Source organism: Gossypium arboreum, chromosome 13, assembly GCF_025698485.1.
Source record: "Gossypium arboreum isolate Shixiya-1 chromosome 13, ASM2569848v2, whole genome shotgun sequence".
NCBI lineage: Eukaryota > Viridiplantae > Streptophyta > Magnoliopsida > Malvales > Malvaceae > Gossypium > Gossypium arboreum.
The window spans coordinates 54,111,661-54,118,490 of record NC_069082.1 but is presented as its reverse complement, the minus strand read 5'-3'; the positions used below and the strand labels follow the sequence as shown (position 1 = coordinate 54,118,490).

The 6,830-nt window shown below is 38.6% G+C and overlaps 1 non-coding gene across 1 annotated transcript; it reads left to right on the top strand.

Annotated features, from left to right (window-relative positions):
* The first annotated feature begins 3,245 nt into the window (after positions 1-3,245).
* Positions 3,246-3,352, top strand: LOC128286992 (small nucleolar RNA R71). The gene has a single exon (XR_008277692.1). It is a non-coding gene; the product is annotated as a small nucleolar RNA R71 (small nucleolar RNA).
* Positions 3,353-6,830: the final 3,478 nt, after the last annotated feature.

Sequence of the window (6,830 nt, the reverse complement as noted above, 5' to 3'; positions counted from 1 at the left end):
AACTCACTCGGTGTTTTCTTGTCACCCCTTTTAGGTCTCTTGGACTCGTATTGTTTGCGTGCTTGGAACCATCGTTGAAGTCATCACACCGGCTGGAAATCTTTTGGTATTGTCTTCGTAGTTGAACTAGGAGAACATTTGGCATGTATAGGCTATTATGTTTTGTTGAATTGTGGGTTGTAAACTTTAAGCCATGTGAAAATGGCCTATGTGGTCGTTGAGTGGGATGCTAGAACCTATAGCCACGAGTCTTAGAAACTTAAATTTTGATAAGGTGGCCATAATTTGTGTCATGTATGATGGATGATTAGTAAGGTCAAGGAAAGATTCATGAAATTGGCATAGTCTACTGCAGTAACTGTTGCGGACAGCAGCAGTGATATGAGATTGAAAAATCACTAAAAATATTAGAAGTAGAATTAAATAGTGAATAAACTATGAAATTCAACCTTGATGAATCTATTTTCATATGGACGAAACGAAACAACCATATGAGCAGTATGCTGAGAGATATTAAAGTTCTCGTGAGACAGGGCCAGAACAGTTTCTGGATCCCCTGTCTCGACTTTGAAAATTTACTATAAATTATCCAGAAAGAATTAGAAGTCATGCCTTATATTTGCAGATTCCATTTTGAGTCTAGTTTCATTAGAAACAAACGGCACCAGTATTAGAGCCCTGTACAGAGAGATATTCAAGTTGTAACACGCGAAGGTCAGTGTAGTCGACCCCTGTAACATGGGTGACTTTAACTAATAAACTGTACTAATTGGCCCGACCAAAAATTCTAGAAATAAATCCATGGATGGATATATGAGTCTAAATTCAGGGAAAATTTATGGAATCAGTTTCCGAGTTTTGAAACTCGAGATATGATTTTTAAGGCGACAGTGACGCAGTTAGCTAGCCTGCCTGGAACAGAAAACAAATGTTTCAAAAAGAGTAATAAGGGAAGTAAGCCCGATAACACCACGTGTTCAAATCCGGTGACGGTCACGGGTTTGGGGTGTTACAACGGCCATATCGTACAGCCGTGGTGTTTAATCGTAGCCCGTGTTGGGGAAATCTTTTGCCCTATTTTCACACGGCCTTAAGCACGCCTGTGTGCTTGGCTGTGTCTCTGTGGAAACACCTGTATTCAAGATTCCTATTAGTAAGTTAGGAGTTAAATACCAAAATTTAAAGAAACTAATATTGTTAGTGCTCGGGTTGCCTCCCGAGAAGCGCTTATTTATAGTCTAAGCTCGACTTACCTCTTCAGTGAATGGTCATGGTGGTTTGAGGAGTTTATACTCCTCATTCCTGCTATCAATCTCATCAAAATAAGGTATTAATTGGGTGTTGTTTACCTTAATTATGCCGAACTTGGGATGACTCACCTCCACCGTACCGAATGGAAAAATACTGAGTACCATAAGAGGGATTTCCTCATTCGGTGTGGTAGTGACAATGTGGGGATCCGCGGCATATAATAAGATCTTATCACCAACCTTAAGTTGATTTGGAGAGGTATCAGGCTCGTTTTAACATAGTTTCAGTTTTTTGGGTGTTCTTAGTTTGTGTGTTTGCCATTCATCGAGTTCCTTGATTTGTAGTCTTCAATTTTCATGAACAGGTCCTCTACTATTGCTTGAGAACAACTCGTGTGCTTCCTTCAGACTCATTTTCTGCATAGTAGGTTGCACCATATTGTTAGGTTTAGTAGGATGGTTTAAATAATTACCTTCAATCCCTGATGTGTTGCCAGAATTGCGAACTTGAAGGGTGATTGTTTCGTCTCCCACCCGGAGTGTGAGTTCACCTGTGCCAACACTAATGATGGTTTTAGCAGTTGCTAAAAAGGGCCTTCCTAGAATTAAGGGAGTGTTGCCATCCTCTTCTATGTCTAGAACAATAAAGTCAACGGGAAATATAAATTTATCGATTTTAACTAGCACATCTTCAATAATACCTCTAGGGAATCTTATAGTTTTATCTGCTAATTGAACACTCATCCTAGTCTGTTTGGGTTTCTCGAGACCTAGTTGCTTAAACATTTTGTAAGGCATGATGTTGATACCAGCCCCTAGATCAACCAATGCATAATTAATATCTAAACTACCAATTAAGCAAGGAATAGTAAAGCTCCCTGGATCTTTTAGTTTGTTGGGTAGTTTATTTTGGAGAATGGTCGAACAAACTGCGTTTAGCTCTACATGCGACGCCTCGTCCAACTTTCACTTATTTGCTAAAAGCTCCTTTAAAAATTTCATTGCGTTTGTCATCTACGATAGAGCTTCAATAAACGGTAAGTTAGTATGTAATTTTTTTAAGAGTTTAAGGAATTTACCAAATTGTTCATCTGAGCGGTATTTCCTTGTCGCGTTAGGGTATGGCACACTAGGTTTATATTCAACAGTTACTGGTTTGTTTGTACTTTGATCTACCTCACCTTGACCTTTGCTTACCACAGTTTCTTGCCTCGGTTCTGGTTGAGGCTCAACACTCCTTCGTCATCTTGAATATTAATTGTGTTGAGTTCTTCCCTTGGGTTAGGTTCGGTATTACTTGGCAAACTACCTTGTGGTCTTTCAGAGATTAGTTTGGAAAGCTAGCCTATCTGAGTTTCGAGTCCTTGGATCGACGCTTCTTGATTCTTAAGTGCTGTCTCAGTGTTTTGAAAACGGGTTTCTGACACTGATATGAACTTTGAGTGCATCTCTTCACGATTTGGCTTATCTTCCTATTGGTAGGGTGGTTGATGGTAGCCCGAAGGATGTTATGGTCTTTGATTTCCTTGACCGCCCCACGAGAAATTGGGGTGGTTCCTCCAACCTGCATTATAAGTGTTACTGAATGGATTGTTTTGAGGTCGAGGATTATTACCCATGTAATTTAATTGCTCGTTATCCATGTTGTGGCCATAAGGTTTGTATTCCGAATGGCTTGTTCCACAGCTACTTGCCTCGTACTGCATTACTGGGTGAACCTGTGAAGAATTAATAAAACCATTAATCTTTTTATTTAAGAGTTCTACCTGGTTAGAGAGCATGGTGACCAAATCAACGTTATAAATGTCGGATGTTTTCATTGGCTTTGTCCTCATGACTTGCCACTGACAGTTATTCAGTGACATCTCTTCTATAAAATCATAGGCACCTTCCGGTGTTTTATTGTTGATGGTTCCGCCAGCAACTACGTCAACCATTTGCCGAGTTGAAGGATTTAGACCATTGTGAAATGTTTGTACTTGGAGCCAAAGCGGTAACCCATGGTGAGAGCACCTTCTGAGAAGGTCCTTGTATCTCTCCCATGCATCGTAGAGTGTTTCTAAATCCATCTGCACAAAAGAAGAGATATTATTACGTAATTTAGCCATTTTAGCCGGCAGAAAATATTTTAGTTAAAAATTTTCATTCATTTGTTCCCAAGTAGTAATTGACCCTCGTGGTAATGAGTTCAACCACCGTTTAGCTTTGGACTAAATTGAATTGATTGATAATTAAATAAATTAATTTTGACTACATTTAAATCAAGAAAAGTGAAATTCGGATTTATATCGGGGGAAAAACAAGGTTTTAGACTTGTCGATTCGTTCTATCATTTTAGCGATCGACGTAAGTTTGTATGTAATAAGCATTGTTATATTTGTTTTTTTAATGCTTTAATATTGTATAAATTGTGAATATGACCTTGCGGACATATTCAACGACGATTCGACAAATGTGAAACCTCGGTTGAACCTTAGGAATAGATTAGGATAAGAATGACATGTCATTAGGGGTTATGTGATTTGGGTGCTGGTCCGTATGTTCTACCGGTGGCTGACTTATCCAGCATGTGTTGCAAATTCTCGATAGCTTGTGTGAGCAATACCATGTAGCTTCGTCTTGACTGTTAGCTTGTGTGAGCAAACCCGTTGATAGCTCAAGAGTGAGCATTATATGTGATATGAGATTGAGATAGCTTTGACTATTTATATGGCACTTAGGGTAGAGTTTCTCGGGTATGTGATAGTATTTTGAATGGTTCACCGGGTATATGAAAGATATGGATGAGTATGAGATTGATATTAGATGGTACAGGTATGTACATGAACCAAATAAGCTTTGAATCGAAGAAACTTGTGAAATTCACATCTATCTTTGTGATTAAATATATTGATATAATCAATTGTTTAAATTGTGTTTGTATGATAAGATGATTTTATTATTATACGAACTTAATAAGCTTTATAGCTTACATTTTTTATTTTTTTGTGTTTTATAGTGAAATCAAAGCTAGCTCGGATTTGGGAATCGTCAGAGACCTCTTCACACTATCAAACTATCTTTGGTACTTTTGAACTTAAGTATTTTGGGTATATGGCATGTATAGGAACTTTGGTCATTTTGGTATATGATAGTAGTGAATTTAGCCATTGAGTTGGCTTGTAAATGTTAAGTGGTTTGATATGTTTATAGTCAAGTGATTTCGCTTATTTTGGTTGATTTGGTTGTGCATATATATATGTGCAAATGGCCTTTATTATGCATATGGTATTTACAATAAAAATGCTTGTGGAGAATGGTAGTTTTTGAATTGGTAATTTGTGTATCATATGTTTGAGAAATTGAAATTAATATGCTTGTGGTTTTAGGTATAATGATGTTTAATTGAAAGTGACTATTAGGGTGATTTATGAATGTGAATTTGGTATGAAAGTATTTGAATTGTCTTGACACATGAGTGTCTTATGCTTGATGGTATGGATTTAGCATGAATTAGGCTTGGTTATGCTTGATTCTAATGCCTATTTATGCCTTGTTTGGTGCCATTTGGTTTGGTGTAGATATATGCAAATTTGGGTGGCAAGATGGCTTGGTAAATACCTATTTTTGTCCACATGGGCAGAGAAACGGGTGCGTGTCTCAGCCGTGTGTGACACACGGTCAGGTTACACGATCGTGTATCCCCTGGTGTTGAATTAGAAATCAAGTCAATATGCTCCACACGGCCCAGCACACGGGCGTGTGACTAGGCCATGCAGCATAAGTCAATATACCCTACAGGTTTGGCACGACCTATCACATGGCCTGGCACAGGGGCGTGTGTGGCCATTTTGAAGGGCACACAGGCTAGTCACATGGGCATGTGGTTGGCAGTGTGACCCAAGTTAGAGAGTTACACGAGGTTGGACACGAGCTAGGACACGGCCATGTGATCCCATTTCGAATGTCCACACGGCCAGTGACACGGGCGTGCCACAAGTGCATGTGTCCCCTATATTTTGTAAAGTTTTCTAAGTTATCTGAAACTTTTCTGAGTTATCAGTTTAGTTCTGAACCACTCTTAAAGCATGTTTTGAGCCTCGTAGGCTTGTATTAGGGACAATGTGAACAATTTCAATGTTGTTTATATTGAATTGAGAAGTGTATGAGAATTGTATTTGTATTTGTGTAATAAGTTCGCCGAAACCCTATTTTGATGTTGAATACGGGTGAGGGGTGTTACATTTACTGGCATCAGAGCTACACATGCCATATATAACATGTGATAGTGTGATATCTCCTGATAGTTGAAATTGTGTTTTTATATAGTAAATGGATCCCAATCGAACTGTAGCTGATAATGTTGAAAGTAATGCGCCAACCTCCATTCACAAAGTAGCGCATTATGAATCAAGACCCGTACCGGGTAGTCAGGGAGGAGAGGCCAAGGATGCCTTCTTCCAAATGATGAACAAGTGGTTTATGAAGTTTGTTCGAACAAATCTGGCTACTCAGCAACCCTCACCCCCACCTAATCCCTAACTGGTTCCCATAGTTCCTCAAGGTTTGGAACTTCTACGATTGAATAAGCTGCCTCTTGATAAAATCTGGAAACACGGGGCTGAAGAGTTTAGAGCTACCATTGACGACGATCCTGAGACAACCGAGTTTTGGCTTGAAAATAGAACCAGAGTATATGATGAACTATCTCGCACATCTGCTAAATGTCTTAAATGTGCCGCATCACTTTTGAGAGACACAGCATATCAATGGTGGAATACTTTAGTATCTGTGATACCGAAAGAACGGGTCACCTGGGAATTCTTTTAAGCCTAATTCAGAAAGAATTATATTAGCCAACAATTTATTGATCAGAAGCGAAAAGAGTTTCTAGAGCTAAAATAGGGTCGAATGTCTGTAACTAGGCACGAGAGAGAGTTTGCGAGACTCAGTAAGTATTCTCGAGAATGTGTTTCCACATAAGAAATTATATGTAAAAGATTTGAAGACAGGTTAAACGAAGACATTAGACTGTTAGTCGGGATTCTAGAATTGAGGGAATTTTTTTGTTAGTTGACAGAGCATGCAAAGCCGAGGAATTGGGCAAAGCAAAGAGAAAAGCTAATTCTGAAGCTATAAATTTGAGAAAGAGATCGATGAAAAAATCATATCACTCTTCATCAAAGAAATAACATGATTTTTGTAGTCGTTCGAATGCTTCTGTGGGGTATTCTAATAAAGATCATGGGAAGCAATACTCAAGTCCTAAAGCTCAAGCTACATCAGTATCGAGTGTCGGTAGTGTGAGAAACAGTAGACCTGAATGTCAACAGTGTGGACAATGACATTTTGGAGACTACTGGATGAATAATAAGGCTTGTTTCAAATGTGGTTCATTAGATCTGTAACGCCCCCATACCCGAGAACGTCACTAGAGTCGAGTACGAGGTGTTAACAAACTTAATTCATTAATTAAGCAGCTCAAATAATTTATTTTTTAAAATTTCTAGACAAGCTGGCCAACTGCATCACAGTCGCTTAAAAATTCATATCTCGAGTTCCAAACTAAAAATTAAGATCCATATCTGAAAATAAACTCAT